Source organism: Malaclemys terrapin, chromosome 6 (genome assembly GCF_027887155.1).
Source record: "Malaclemys terrapin pileata isolate rMalTer1 chromosome 6, rMalTer1.hap1, whole genome shotgun sequence".
In the NCBI taxonomy this organism is placed as follows: Eukaryota; Metazoa; Chordata; order Testudines; family Emydidae; genus Malaclemys; species Malaclemys terrapin.
In genome coordinates, this window is record NC_071510.1 from 41540318 (window position 1) to 41556958 (window position 16641).

Consider the following 16641-nt stretch of genomic DNA (forward strand, 5'->3'; position numbering starts at 1 on the left):
CTAGTCATGTTCAGTGAATCTTATTATACACAATGGAATTGGAGCAGTTTTTTGGGGTCCCAGCTAGATATGTCACTTAGATCTTGGCCCCTTTCATGTGAGCCTAAAGCAAGAAGAAATATTTTTAGTTCTTTCTCTAAAACTCATACTGGAAAATTAGTTTTAGACTAGCGTTCCCAATTTATCTGTTCTGGCAGTACCCCAAATAGCTAAGGCACCTACCAGATCTCTACAATTTATGCATTCTACTAATGCTGCAAGGTAAGGAATAGATCAGAAGGGCACAGTTCAGGATGGAGCTGCTAATTGTAGAAAAGATTTCTGGAAAAGTCAAATCTAGTTATCTTAAATCATATTGACAGCTTTCATTGCTGATAGCATAAGGTATGGTGCAATCTCTGCCTACCCCCACTAGCTGCTATAAGCTATCAACAAACTTGTCATCCCAGGCTGTCCATTTCTACTATATTAATGGGGGGGGCACCTCTGGGAGGGTGCTCCAGCCTGGGGCAGAGGATTGGGGTCTGGGAGGGAGTTTGGGTTCAAAAGGGGATTCTGACTTGGTGCAGGGCGAGTGTGAGGTATAAGCTCTGGGCAGGAGGTGCTTACCACAGGCAGCTCCTGGCTAGTAGCACAGTGGCCTGCTCAGGCTGCCTGCCATGGTCCCATGCCAATCCCAGAAGCATCCAGCTGCTGGGATGTCACTGCATGACCCTGGGTGGGGGGGGGGGAGGGGAAGCAGGTCTCTGTGCACTGCCAGTGTCTGCAAGTACTATCCCTATAGCTCCTATTGGCCAGTTTCCAGCCAATGGGAGCTGTGAGGGATGGTGCTGGGGGGCAGCACATGAAGACCTGCTGCCCCTCCCCCAAGGGGCATAAACATGCCAGGAGCAACATAGAGCCATGGCAGGCAGCCTGGCTGAGCACCCCATGGTGCCCCAGGACTTCTAGCATCCTGGGGATTGCAAGGGGCAGCCAAAGAGCCTGGCAGGCAACACATAAATGTTAGGTCACATTTTGCCCACCCCTGAGCTAGTGTGGTTATATTGCACTCTGTAGTAGATCATTTTTCTACAACTCGAAAGGCCTGTGGGACTTGTGCCAAGTCACATTTGCTTCAGAAACTCATTTGGCTTGGGTAAGGCTAGATGGAGGCTTAATTACATATAAATACAAAAGTTCAAACTGCTGAACACTTTTTTGTGCACAAAAAAGTATCAACTTGGTGTAATTTGCTGTTGCCACTTCTGATTCAGGACAAAGCCATTCAAATGATGTAGCCTATGGCAGTATTTAACTTCACTTTGTCTGTAGCAAAAGAAATTGCAGCACAAGTTTAGTCTCAAGTGATATGTGGCAGTTTTTTTTTTTTTTTTTTTTTTTCTGAGGAGATTGATCACATCTATCATCTCATAAGAGCAGCTGGAAATACAGGCAAATTCCTAATGTGAAGTTGTTGAACCTGAAATTCTGCCTAAGCAGCCTGACCACCAAAAGGCACTAAATAGCATCCCTTAAAATTGGCTTCCATGCAGAGATAGCTCAGCAAGGCCACTTCATTGAAATGCAAGCTTCACTAAACAGCTAAGTTTGAAACCTTGCCATAAGGGGTATCTAGCACCAGCATGCATGTATAACTAAAGTTGCTAGCCCTAGCTCCATACTGCAAAGTATCTCTAGAAGAGCACATTACTGAGAGAGGCTGCCTCTAGCTGGTATGGCAGTAAGGTGCAAATCTTGTTTTACTGCACATCTGAGTTAGATCATTCAAGTTGAATGAAAGACTTCCTGTAGCAGTCTTAAACTAAAATGGCTCCATCCAATGAGACCATACAACTTTGTTCAGAGGGTCTTTATGCAAAAACCTTTTACTTGGCCTACAACATTCTAGCTTCCCTTAATGCTCATAGTAAAATTCAAAGTAAGGCTTGTAATTAGCTCTGAAAGGGAGCATTACGCCTCAACACTAGTCCCATACAGCATTCTCTTCACTTTGAAATGCCAGAAACTGGCTTACCTTTAGGTTAACAAAGGTGAATGACTCTTCTCAGGGTAACTATGAGTGGAAGAAGCTCTCCCACTGACCTAGTGCTGTCTAGGAGTTAAGGTTGCTAGAGTGTTGCTTGGGTGTAGATTTCCTCACCCCCTGCATGAGTTAGGGATACCTAACTATTTAGTGTAGAGCTGACCTTAGTCACAAATAATTCACTACTATCAAACACTTAAGTTTACTGCAAATCAACTAACTGATCCATTGCTTCAACTCTCACTATGCTGAGTGAAAGGCCTACTTTCCACCTATCTAACCTTTCCAGACAACTATTTCATCTTGAGACACTCAACACTAGCTCTTGATTCCAAATAAGAATACTATATCTGCTAATTCAGTTTAAATGCTTAAAGCATGCAGACCTCCCCAGGAAAGAGCTGGGACCAGGCAGCTCTTGTCATTTACAGACTCAAAGTAGGAATACCTAGCTGGATGATAGCAACCAAATAGTCATCTGCTACACAAAGAGGAAGTTACAAAGGAAGCCTAAAACTTGTAACTGAGTAAGGGTCCTCATCCACTTGGTTTTGTGTGGGGGTTTTTAGACCCAAAACCTACTTCACCTAATCTCACAGGAAGCCTGGGCCCATCATGAGAAACAACATGCTCATATAAAGCCCTTGCAATCCCATGCCACTTAGTCAAAACAGACACATCTCAGTTCTATACAACTGATAAAAGTCACTATGAAAATTAGGTACTCAGGGAAGTAAATAACTAGGTTGAAAAATTAGTCATTCATCCATATCCCTTCAGCAGGATTGAAAACCTCAGCCTAAGTAGAAGACCCATATCTATGCCCACTGGCACTTTAGCAACTTAAGTTTCCCATACAAGTTCCAAAGTACTGATTTAAGCATTCAAGGTGAGATTTGATTGTCATATTCAGTCACCTGAGCTTCAAAATTGGGCCCATAAGGGTTTGATCCAGTTTTGCAAGTCTGCTCTAACTGAATGCAGCAACTACTTTATCAGAATGGATGAACTGACTTGGTTACTGGACTGGCAAATTTTCATGGCAACTTTGCAAGACTGGTTTAGCCCCCATTCTGATACTCAAATGGGGTAGCCAAGTCCAAAGCATACTTTCCATGTTGTCCAATCTCCTGGGAGCTTTAATTCTCCACTTCTCAATTGTTTTCATGGCGGTCACTGGTTCAGTTTAGCCTGTGGCACCTCCCTTGCATTCCCTTGAGTGACAATTAGTGTTTGTGCTTATTTCTTGCAGTGCTAGTCTACAATGGGAGTCTGTTTTTCCTGTTTGTTATGCCTCTTTCATTAATCCAGAAAGCACATCGCATAGATGGTAAAGAGCTCCTTGTTTAGAAAGGTGCTGTAGGTGCACTGTTTGCAACAGCACTTTAGAAGTCTCCAATATTGCCTCCTGGTGTCATCTCCACTGTTGCCCTCCTTACTGGCATTGGTGAGCAATTACAATAGTCCCATTGACTTCAGAGAATTGCTCACCAGTGTGATTTGCAGAGTCACTGTCAGCTGCCCTTAAGGAAATAAACCCAGTTCCATAACATGGCCTGGTGTTGCACCATAGGTAGTAACTTGTTCAAACCTTTGCAGCACATGCACAACCGACAGGAGTATATTCACTGGAGACCTCACTCCCTGCAGAGGAATATGGGGGTCAAGTGGATGATAAATCTTTTTCCTGGTTGTTAGCTCAGATGAAATGGTTGGGTTAGAACCTTTTTAGATGTATATTCTTGTCTCCAGGTTAAACTGAAGCTTGTAACCTAAAGAAGGTTCACTGTAACTCAGACCTCTGTAGATTCAGACATTCTCTCTAGGAATCTTCCTATTCCTAGAAAAGGTTTTTTTGTTTTGTTTTTGTTTTTTTTAAAGGCTTCTGGCTTTTCTCCTTTAACAAAGAGATGGAGATTCACCAGGCCTCTTTCTCAAAACTTGAGACTGGTTAATCTTTCTGTCTAGTCATTAAGATTATGCTGATTTACTGTGATACTGGAGCACCTTTGTCGCCTTGGTGTTCCCAGAATGTTCTCATAAGAGTCTGTTTATTCTTAATTAAACAAGTGTCAAAGAAACCACAATCTTCTTATGTTAAAGAACAGAATGAGTAAAGAAGACATGTTCTTACAAACTGACCCCCAAGGCATAGGATGTGGTGCATTCTTAATGCAACAGTCCTGTCATCATGTGACACTGGCAAAACCATGAACATAAGATAGCTAATATCTTGTCTGACAATAGGATAATGGTGGCTAGTACTGGATGTTTCAAAGGAAGTGCATAGTTGACATTTATGGAATAATCCACCATAGGGGAATAGTTAACAATTGCTAACCCCTTTTTCTTTTCACCGGCCTCCAGCGCTGGTGTAACTTACGTTAAATGAGCATGGAGAAGGAACAGCTTTTTAGTTGTTTATTTACATATAGCCCATAATGATGTCATGAGAACTACTTTTTAAAATATTTGATATACTGCTTTCACTTCAAAGAGAAAGATCAGTACCAAAAATACACTGCTCTCACTGCCTCAGGTGCCAAGTGAAAATAGCCCCTCTACTGACAAAGACTAGCATTTATGTACCAGTTTTGACCATCACTGGCTAATCTGCAAGCTATAGGCATGTACAGTTGTATGATACCAAAATGGAGGCCTCTTGTTGACTTGCCAAAATCTTTAAAAGGAAATTGTTAAGCACTTTAGATACAAATGGAGCTTATCTTAAAATTATTTTATTTAAGAACCTATACCAGTATGTTTATATAGCACCCAGCACTGAGAGACCCTAGTCCAGATAGGGGCTTCTGGGAGCTACTGTAGTTAGAATATGAGCATAAACAATGTTTAATTTATTCTGCTCTTCGTTGTCTGACTCTTCAGCTGCAGTTAGCTAACCTAACAAACACTGCAAGTCTCAGATTTGTTTATCCACCCACCGTGTTTGCACACAACCGGAAAAAGAAACAGCAGACCCAGGATTTTAGAGTCCTATTGTGATTTTTGCTGTCCTGTTCAACGTTATGCAGACATTGAGCCTTTGTGTAAAAAAAACACTGGGGTCAGTGGAAATGCTCAGTGGATTGGGACACAAGGTGTCTCAAACCCACTTTGCCAGCTCCCAGATCTTGATACTTTGTGGGAGCTGTTTCAGGGCTACAGTTAAGTTATACCAGCTGCAGTAGTCCCCAAAGGGTCTTTCCATCAGGTAGGGATTGCCACAGTGCAATGTCACCGCCTCCTCAATCTAATGTTTCCCCCAAGCTGAGGGAATGCTCTGTTTTGTGGTGTTGGACTGGATAGTTTCCATCTTTTTCCAGTGTCAAAATGTAAGCAATACAGCTTTGCCAAAAAAAAAAAAAAAAAAACCACACACATTGTTTACAGACAGGCAGCAGCAGCAAAATCTTTAATACAAAATTTTAAGATAACACAATTATTTTCATTTTACTGATCAGTACATTTTAAAGTTGAGGCTACTAACTCCTCATCATTAGCTTGGTCATATCGGGCCTATCCTGGGCACTTTGTAGTAAAGATTTTAAACCAGAAATTAGCATACTAAATTCCAAATTTAACAAGAAGAGGAAAATACTCCATACATGCAACATCAATCGAAGGCAACTTTGGGCTAGATTCACAAAAGGACTTAGGTGCCTCACTGCCACTATAAATCCCCAAATCAGGCCCCAGTGGAATTCACAAAGCTCCCACTCAGCTGTTGCTCAATCTTGTCTCCTAATCTCACTTGACACCTACATTTTTGCAGTAGAAGTTCCTTAGGCTCCTAAGTTTCTACCTGTAGGCATGCACACTGCAGCCCTACAGTAGGTGTCTGGATGCCTTAGTGCACAAACTGGGGGAAGTTAGGCACTCCTCCATCTAGCTCACCTGCAGGGCCTGATCTGATAAGAGTGCTCAGAGCTCGCCTCCTGGATCAAGCCTCTATAAATGAGCTTACACAAAATGGCTAAGGGGGTGTCAGAGGGGAGAAGTAGGATGAGGACTTTCATAACTTTTAGCCCAGTGGTTACGGTGCTCAGCTGGGATGTGGGAGACACCTGTCAAATCCCCCTTTTATGTGAGGGGGAGAAGGGATTTGAATAGGCATTTGCCACCCCTCAGCTGAGTGCACTAACTGCCAGACAACAGAGTCATTCTCATGATCATGCTCTCTTTCTGGCTCAATGATTCTTTCATTATTTATCCACAGTGGAACAGCTTCAACACTGGGCCAGAGAGAGAGAAAGCAAGCATGAGAATGACTCTACAGCCTGATGGTTGGAGCACTCCCCTGGGAGGTGGGAGACCCAGAACCCTGTTCCAGTGCATTTTTTGGTTATATATCCACAGTGCATCAGCTTGAACAGGCCAGACAGAGGGAGCCCCACATCAGACTATCCTATAGCCCAGTGATTAGGGCACTCACCTGAGAGGTGGCAGAGCTCTGTTCAAATCTCTTCTCCTCCTCTGGCATAGGGGGACTCAAATCAGGGGGTCTCCCACATCCTAGCTGAGTACCCCATCCTCTGATTTTTTCCACCAAAAAAAAAAAAAACCGGTGTGGGTGCCCAAATGCCATGAGAAGGTTTGCCATTGAGAAACCTAAAAGGAGCGAAGCACCTCCCTGCAACCCGGACTTAGGTCCTTCTCTCTCAGAGAGGGGCGGAACTTAGCACACATCCCTTGCCTGGGCTCCTCCCCTCGGCCAGCATTGATGAGGCGCCTCCTCTGATACTAGCTTTTGTGAATCCCATTCTAAGGCTCCTCTCTCTCCCCATTCATTGCATAGGGAGCCTTGGCACCTAACTCAGGCTTTATGAATCCCAATGATTTTCTAGTATCAGAGGGGTAGCCGTGTTAGTCTGAATCTGTAAAAAGCAACAGAGGGTCCTGTGGCACCTTTGAGACTAACAGATCTTCTGTTAGTCTCAAAGGTGCCACAGGACCCTCTGTTGCTTTTTAATGATTTTCTAGGCACCTAAAAGGTAGGTGAAATGATGCTCAGCCTCACCACGTCTACTTTTCTTTGTGCCTCTAGCCCTTTAGCTCTGGCATATCTAGTCTTTCTTTTTGTTTCAATTGTGTAACACTGATGTTATATTAATATAGTTTTTTTCATTTAACATTTTGTGATTTCCACCAAGAATGTTTCTACTGTTTGCTATTGCAAAATATGCTGCATTTTTCATTATGCGAATACAGTAGGGACAGTTTAGAAAAGGAATGTGCATTTAAATCATTATTCCAGAATGGAAGGAAGTCAGGCAGACAGTCTAGGTCATTGAGAATTTTATAATCACATTAACTGGTCTATAAAGAGTTGAATTCATCATAGTTTGTATAAATCAGCTTAGACTTAAAGCAATAGATCTTTTTTCTCTTCCTTTTTATCTTTTTTTACAAATCAGTCATATTCAATCAAAAATAGATGTCCTAATTCTTATTTACACTAAGGCTGTTTTACACCACTTCAGCATTGTAAGGCCCTTTATACTGCCAGTGTGGTGTAAACTGGCCTTTATGAAAATGAGAATGAGGCCCAAAGTATTTTGTGGCACCTGGATGGTTTAAAAGATTGGTAATCATATAAGGATACAAATTTACTCTGTTGTTGTCTCTGGGAGACATAGATACCATCGTTCCCTCCCATTTTTGCAGCTATTGGATCTTACATTGATTTTTTTAGCCATTCCAAAGCTTGATTTAGAGAAGGACCTGGCTGTCTCTGTTGTTGGCAGATTCAGAAGATGGTGGCTGGGGGTCAGTTCTGTTTGCTTCTTGGGGAGAAAGGACAGGTTGTAGGCAGGTTTCAAAGTTTTGAGAGGGCTAGTTCTGTCTGCTTCTGGGATGAGATGGTGATGTGGGTTCAGAAGAGGGGAGTAGATAGAGACTGTTGAATGCATTTTATTTATTTATTTATTTATTTTTGGAAGAGGAGAGAAATTCACTAGTTGAGAAGGGCCAGGTTATTATACCCCAGTGCTGGGACTCAGTATCCAGGACTTCCCAGTGACTTGCTTTTTACCTCTAATTCCCTCCATGAATTCTGAGGGTACATCCACAGTGCAAAAATAATGTGTGGTGAGTCGCAGAGCCTATGTCACAGACCTGGACTCATGGGGCTCATGCTATGGGGCTAAAAATATCAGGATAGACGTTCCTGCTCAGGTTGGAGCCTGGGCTTTGAGGACCACCCTGCTTGTCGGGTTTCAAAGTGTGGGCTCCAGCCTGAGCAGGAACAACTACACTGCTATCTATGTTTATGCCTGTAGTGTGAGCCCAAGTCAATTGACTCACTACCACAGGGGTCTTTAGACTTGTGACACTTTTAAGTAAGATAGATATGCTTTTCATGTCCACCATAGATCTCACATACAAATTCAGCCTTCATCGGCAGTGACCCAAAGCCATTGTCTGGATAAATTAGAGCACAAGCAAGGCATGGAAAACCCTGACATTCAACTGCCCAAGTAGCCACACAAAACTATGCAACAAACAACATGATAACTAAAAAAAGGAAATCAGCTTCTGGAAGATTTCCATGCTGCCTGCCAGTGATGTGCTTTGGTGTGTACTGAGGGAGAGAGAATTCCAGAGAAGCATGCCCTTGAGAACAAGGCCTGGGCTCCCACCCTCTTCATGAGTGTGCAGTACAATGTCAGCAGTTCCACATCCTTCCATCTCAGTTGACACAAGGGGACCTGGAGCTATACGGGAGGGGGAGGTCCTGTACGTAATTTACAGCTTTAAAATATGAATAGTGAAACTTGTAATGCATATGGCTGTGCAGAATAAATCTGGTTTCCATAAAATCTATTAAAATCTGAGGAGAGGCTGCCACCGAAGTGTTAACTCATCTCTCACCAAGCTTTTGCATTGTAACACAGAGATTCCTCTCAGTATTGAGTGTTATTTTATTAGCTGCAATACTTTTGGAGAAAAGAAATATTAAGGATGGAGTGGCAATCTGGATTTTCTCAGTTCAAGCCTGTCATTTAAGATTATTTTGGGTTTCTAGACTCAAAAATGGGAAGGAGCAATAGATTGCTCTGATGGTTCAAGGGGGGTGAGTCCTGTGATTTTTGTTCTACTCCTGATTCTGCCACAGAATTCCCATGTAATCTTAGGCAAATCACTAAACTTTGCCGTGCCTCATTTTCCACATCTGTAAATTGAAGAAAATTGAGCATTGTGAGCATTCATTAGCGTTTGTAAAGCACTTTGAGATCTTCAGGTGGAAAAAAGATCCTTAGATATATAGATAACTGTATAGATATAAGTGGATACATGATATGTTATCCTTCTATAGTACAGTATAATATAGTATAGTGTGTGTGCATATGCATGTGCCTGTGTACACACTGTGCAATACTGTGTATATATATATATATATATATATATAGTATTAACAAATATCTTGTTGCTCCCATTGAATGGTCTCAGTGAAAAGGGTTAAATGAGTTCTTTTAGCATTTAGCTCTGTTCCTCCCCAGCAGTAGTGTATTTGATATGCACCATCTGGACGTTTTCTTCTCTATTAATCATACATGTTTAAAGTATGTGCTTTCTGGAAAGCTGCATGGCAAAAAACAAAACTCTGTACTTTGTAGTTACATTATAACTCCTAGAATTACTTTTTTTGCCTCTTGGCTCCTCAGAATTGGCATTTCACCATTCTGAGATGCAAACGAAGAGGTAAACTGGAGAAAACTGAAATTTACAAGAATTCTGGTGAATGAGGACTTCTGGTGCACAGTGCTCTCTGGTAAACTAAAAACATCTGTACAAAAAGTTGCATATATTTCCTTAAACATGATTATACTTCCATGGTTCTACCTCAATACTTTATAGCTTACAAATAGCTACAGTCTACTGCTTTATTACCTCCTACTATAGCAGCTTACTTTTAAGAGAAGCTTTTGATTACCGAAAAACAAAATCTTCTTGTATGGAATATGTTACTGGGTGTGGGTCTGAAAGAAATATTTTTGAGTATATAATTTTTCATCTGCCTTCTACTTTTAAACTCAAATGAAAATCTTTTCCCAATGAGTGAATATTAGTATTCTCTGTATATTTAAAGTGGCATAAAAAGCATAGGATTGTGCTTTTAAATTAGTTTTTAATCATCATTTTCAAAGTGTAGGACCTGTGTAGAATGGCCAGTCATTAAATAAAATGGGGAAGTCTCTTGATTTTGGCTGCTGACTTTAGGCTTCTAACCTTGTAAATAAAACTTCAGGACTAAAGTTCTTAAGTATGTGCTTAAGTCCATTGCTATTCAGTAAACTACTTTAGCACATTGACTTGGGTGCTTTGCCGAATCAGGGCCATTGTCAATAGTTCCAAGGAATGACTTGTTAAATTTGTTCAGGATAAATAGGAAGCTCAAAAATAATACAGACTTTCCTTGTGTTGTCTGAAAGTCACTCATACATACCCACTTGATTTATTATAGATTGACCTCTTACAGCTTAAGAGCAGTTCCCAAAGCAGCCAGCCAAGAATGGCATAAAACAGTAAAGCTGCTGATCTCTGGGTATTCATGTTCTATTCTATGGGGCTATCTGAGGCCTTGGCTACATTGGCGCTGTACAGCGCAGCAACTTGCTGCGCTCAGGGGTGTGAAAACGCCACCCCCCCCCCCCGAGCGCAGCGAGTGCAGCGCTGTAAAGCACCAGTATAATCAGCGCCTGCAGCGCTGCAAGCTATTCCCCTCGGAGAGCTGGAGTACATATAGCGCTGCAAGAGAGCTCTCGCAGCGCTGGCGGCATGACTACATTTGTGCTTCACAGCGCTGTGAATCCCCAAGTGTAGCCAAGGCCTGAGAGAGGAAAATTTAAAACAGCAAAGCAAGGCAGCCCTTGGAAAACATTTACAATCCTTCCAAAATATAAAGATGCACAGAGTATTCCTGGGGTCATGACTCTGATCACATTGCAAAAACCTCTTGTCCTTAAGGAATAGAGAGGGAGAGGCCAAGTCTGGCAACAGAGAGAAGGAACTTTGCAAAAGTGTAGGGAATGATGGAAAAAGGAAATGGGTAAGGGGCTAATCAGCTCATTCACCAGCTAGTGAAATCCAATGATTATGGTTTGCATTACTGAACCATTTTGTCTTATTAACAAAGGACATAGGCACTGAAGCTGGATGAACTGTACCCACCTGACCATCTGTTGCTACATTAAAAGTGGCAAGTAGAGTAAAATCTGCTGTCAGAAAACTGTCTGATGGTACAGTATTTAAAAACCAGCAGCAATTTGCTAGACCCTGGCTAATGCTGCACTATTGAATACATGCCTGGCTTCCTGATTCAAGAAGGCTGTAACTTTCACTTTGCCGGTCACAGGCCAAATCCAGCATTAACTTACTCAGAAAATTAGAGTCTCACTAAGGTCAAGCAGGATTTGGGCACTAATTGTTAATCTTTAAGACAAGCACAATGGAATGGTTTCCTTTTAAATTTGTTTGCTCTTGTGTTTGCATTGCCTTCAGGACTCTTTCATATTTAATTTCCCGAGTGCCACTTCACCTCTCAACAGTCCTCTTAGATCGTTAACAAGAGTGAATATTCTGGGATAATTAATGTTTTATGAAACAGAAGGCAACCTCCTATCAGTGGTTAGGCCAAGCATGCATTGCTTAAAATAGTCAAAAATTGCTGAAACTAGTAAACAACTATGGACTTTCTAGTTGTTTTGATAATATTTTTGGTTATATCATATTCTGGAAATGAAAGGTTTACAATTAGCTGTCCCCTTGCGGACAATGAGCCAGGTCCTGGCTTATATCTGTCCCCTTTGCTCTGCTCCAGTTGTGCAAAAGAGATATAAACCTGCTCTAACAGGGCAGCTGAGAAGTCCCACAGAATTGGAGGCATGTGTAGAGGATTATGTGGCTAGGGATAGCATTTGGCCAAAGCATGTCTGCACTTTGGCAATCCCTGGCCAACATAAAGGCCCTTTGGGGCATCACCAGTTTAAATAGAGCTGCTCTGATTTATACTGGAGGATTAACTGGCCCCCAGGAATCAGGGGAGCACAAAGGTCATGTTTGCTTTGTCCCTTTCCCCACACTTGGGTCACATGCCAAGCTCAGGCGGCTAGACTGAAGGATCAAAGCCACTGTGTTCATTCTCTCTGTACTGGGGCTACGCATTCCTGTTCCCCAGAAATCCAGATAACTCAGTGGGTTTTATTTGGTTGTTCTTAAACTTGGAGACTCACTTATGCAGCCAAAATACAGATTTGGGGGCCTGATTCTTCACTGTTTTGCATTTTGAGCAGTCATTTCATAAAGAGAGAGGAAAATGCGGGTAAAACACTACCAAACAGAATTCATCTTTCGCATTTGCTTTGTACAAGAGTAAATGACAATAGAAGGTGCACCGGGCAAGATGGAATCAGGTCCAAAAAGGGGGCAGTGTATCCTAGCATGGTGTATAAGGGCCTGAGTGCACCTGATACACAATGTCACAATTGCTCCAAAGCCATCCATATTCCATTCTAGTATGTAAATAATTATTTGAAGGGGAAATATTTTTTGAAAAACTAATATTGAAAATTACTGCATAGCATAGCCTCCAATCATCAAGAGAGGCACATTTCTAGTTACTCACATGTATACAGTCTTTGCAGAATTGTGCCTAGACAGAACAGAGTGAGGGAGCACCTCCTGTAGGGGAGGTCAGAAAATGGTATTTTAAAGGAATATTTGGGAGGGGAGGGAGAAGCAACACCCAAAAATTTCCTGCACATTTTCATGAAAAAACATGCATTTTTCATTTTTAAAAAAGGAACAATCTGAATATTTGTTGCTGTTCAAAAACTGAAATATTTTTTGGTTTTTAGTAAAAATTTTGTGTTTTTGTTTTGAAAAAACAAAAAAATTACTGAAAACATATTTTTGGTTTTTGAAACATTGAAAAATTTTAGGGTTTTTTAAATGAAAAATGTTAGGTTGGGGTTTTTCTTGGAAAACCTGGAAAATTTTGAAGTAAGCAAAATTTTTCTATGAAAAATTTCATATTTAAAAAAAGGACTTTTTTGTAGAAAAAAGTTTCAATGGATCATCTTTTATCAGACCTACCTAGGAAAAATCTCAAAGTGGGCAGGGAGATTACAGCACGTGGTCTGCCTGAAAAACATTTAATTAAGAATTTCAAAATATTCAATTTTCAGTCATCTTATAAGGCACATTTTAAAATGTAGATACCAAACTACACATGTATGTGTGTTTTGCTCTGATTTTGATGTAGCCTAAGTAGGACTACCAAATTCACGGCCATGAAAAATGTGTCACGGACCATGAAATCTGGTCTTGGGTGTGCTTTTACTCTATACTATACAGATTTCACAGGGGAAACCAGTGTTTCTCCAACTGGGGGGTCCTGACCCAAAAGGGAGTTGAAGGGGGGGTCACAAGATTATTTTAGGGGGTTGTGGTACTGTCACCCTCACTTCTGCTCTGCCATCAGAGCAGGGCAGACGGAGAGCAGCAACTGTTGGCTGGACGCCCAGCTTTGAAGGGAGTGCCCCACCAGCAGTAGCGCAGAAGTAAGGGTGGCAAAACCATACCATACATACTTACTTCTGCGCTGCTACTGATGGCGGCTCTGTCTTCAGACCTGGGCTACCGGTCAGCCGCCGCTCTCCAGCTGTCCAGCTCTGAAGGCAGTGCCAGCAGCAGCACAGAAGTAAGGGTAGCAGTACTGCATCCCCTCCTACAATAACCTTGTGACACCCCTTCCCCGCCCCAACAACTCCTTTTTGGGTCAGGCCCCCTTCAATTACAACACTGAAATTTCAGATTTAAATAGCTGAAATAATGAAAATTATGGTTTTTAAAATCCTATGACCATGAAATTGGCCAAAATGGACCGTGAATTTGGTAAGGCCCAATTCGAAACCCTAAAATGCACAAATTTGCCATGATAAAAAGGCAGGAGTCTCATGTCTTATCTCCCCCAACACCTAGTAGCAACCTAATCTGTCCCCATTTCAAGCTCCCATCCCACTTTTGAGAAGTGAACTAACCTGAACTCACTCCTTACTGGAGTCAATGGAGAGAGACAAAAAGCAAAACAACTAGCCACACGGTATAATGTTTTAAAGTAATGGAATATAGGGAAATTCACATTTTCCATGGCTTCATGACTGAGCTAGGTACTTAATTGTGATGTTTAAAGATCAGTATCCATATTTCCAGCCCTGCCACCACCGCAGAGAAAAATCAGCTTAAAAATTCATGGATAGACAGATGTATTTTGACAAAAGCCTTGCAAAATTGTTAGGAAAATGTCTCAGCCCAGAGACAAAACCTATTCACCACATATGGCCAAGATAATAAAAAAACTACTGCCCTCACTCATCCTCAAAAAATTACTTGCCTTGCGCAAATAGGTGGGTAGAATGTCACACACTTGACTTGATTATGAGAGAAAAATAGTAAGAAATTGTACATATGGGTATGACATTCCAAGTTGCAATCCCCAGTTAGGGGCTGTGTCACCCCTGCCTTGCAACCTTGGATGCCTCACAGTGCTTTGCTGTTGTAGCTCCCACATCCAGGTCACACCTGAGTATCTGTGTATGGCCACAGTTCTGGTTCAGCAACTCTGATGCCAACAGTCCATCAGCAAATACCAGCTACATTCTGGCACCCACCAGCCTTGATCATTACTTTCAGGGTGACTCTAACACGCGCCCAGTCCTGAAACCACCCCCCACCCCACCAAAATGTGTGTCCTCTACTGTCCAGCCCTTTCCTGGACAGGTCAGATATTTTTAGGTCCGTGGTCCTTGTAAAGGAACAATTTACAACAACTTGCCACCTTAAATGTAGTTCCCACACAGTTCACAACACTGGATTAATTTTGATTGAAGAACAACAAAAGTTTATTTAACTACAAAGAGAGAGATTTTAAGCGAGTACAAGTATTAAGGTATTAAAATCAGAAATGGTTACAAGCAAAATTAAGGTAAAATGCTTCCTAGTACTAAACGTAACTAACTAGACTTAGTTTAAAGTGAAGTTCTTACCACAGGTTCCCAGTATCATTGCTGACAAAGTTTCAGGTCAGGATCTGCACCCAAAGTCCATAGGCTGTTTCTTTTGTTGTCTTCGGTGGAAAAAAAAGGGATGGTCAGGGAGCGATAACTTGGGGTGTTTCTGCCCCTCATTTTTATAGTTCAGTTACCCTTTGAAATGCATTTTCCTGAGAGTGACCCCTAGATAAAGTTCTTTCCAACCGAGAGCAAGGAGACATGTAGTCTGGTAGGAAGAAGATTGTTGCTTTTCACCTGAGTTTGCTGAAATGCAGATTATCTTCTTTCTTCACTCCCTCTCACTTCTGAAGACTCTTTTACAATTTATAGGCACAATGAGGTAAACACACTTTCCCTTGTTTAAGACCAGTTCTACCTAAGTGGGTCTACGTGAGTTTGAGCATGTGCCTTTAACATCATACAGGGGGAATTTCATAACTTTACACACAATGTTATTATATGCAATTCACCATGATTCTATTGACCTATGAGTTATTAATTTTCAAATGATACCTTACAAGGCATATTTTGTAGAAAGATTATTACAATAATGTGTAGGTTGTAAATACAGAGGTGCATTCCATCACAATGGGGCATATGTGTTTGTTACAACATATATGAGACTAAGTCAAACATATATATCTCTTTGAGGCAGGGACTGTCATTTCTTGTATGTTTGAATAGTGCCTGAAACAATGGGAACACAACTTTGTTGAAGCTTCTAGGTGCTATCTCAATATAAGTGCTTAACAACAACAGTAACAATCACTGTATAATAATAAATTAAGTGCAAGGGACACATTTTAGGTATGTTGAATCTCCAGGACACACACAATTGCCTCAGTCGTGCCCTTGCTAATTAAGTGAATTATTAAAAATGTGAGACAAGGTGGGTGAGGTAATATCTTTGTATAAGCTTGAAAGCGTGATTCTTGCACCAACAGAAGTTGGTCCAATAAAAGATATTACCTCACCCATCTTTTCTCTAAAACATCTTGGGACCAACACCACTACAACACCACCAAACAATTATTAAAAGGTGTCAGTTAAATTCTCAAGAAAATGTTTGCCATTTTGTTTAATTATGAGGTATTGGGTTGAATGTTCTGTGTGGGATATAATACAACTTTGTACAACAGGGAACTTTATATGATACTGTAAAGGTCTGGAGCATGTACTTACTGTGTAACAATTTAATCTGCTTGATTTGATAGGTTTTGTAACAATTGAATGAGTATAGGAGACTATTGAAGCTTTAAAGTCATGCTTGGTGAGATTGAATATGCCTCAGATAGGAGGGAAATTTCCATCTGCCTTTAAGAAAAAAAGGTTCAGTCTGGTTTTATGGGTTTAGCAATCTATTGTTAGCATACTGTGTTTCACTGACATTCTGCTGCATAGGGGATCCCATGCTTGAGTTTCTGGTAATAAAATCCTATTATAAAGGATTCAGAACAATCAAATGGTACCATTGCAAAATTCAACCTTACTTTGAATTATTAGTATGACAGGGTATATCTTCAAGTTTTTAAACTAAAGTTTTTGACTAAAATTATCCACCTT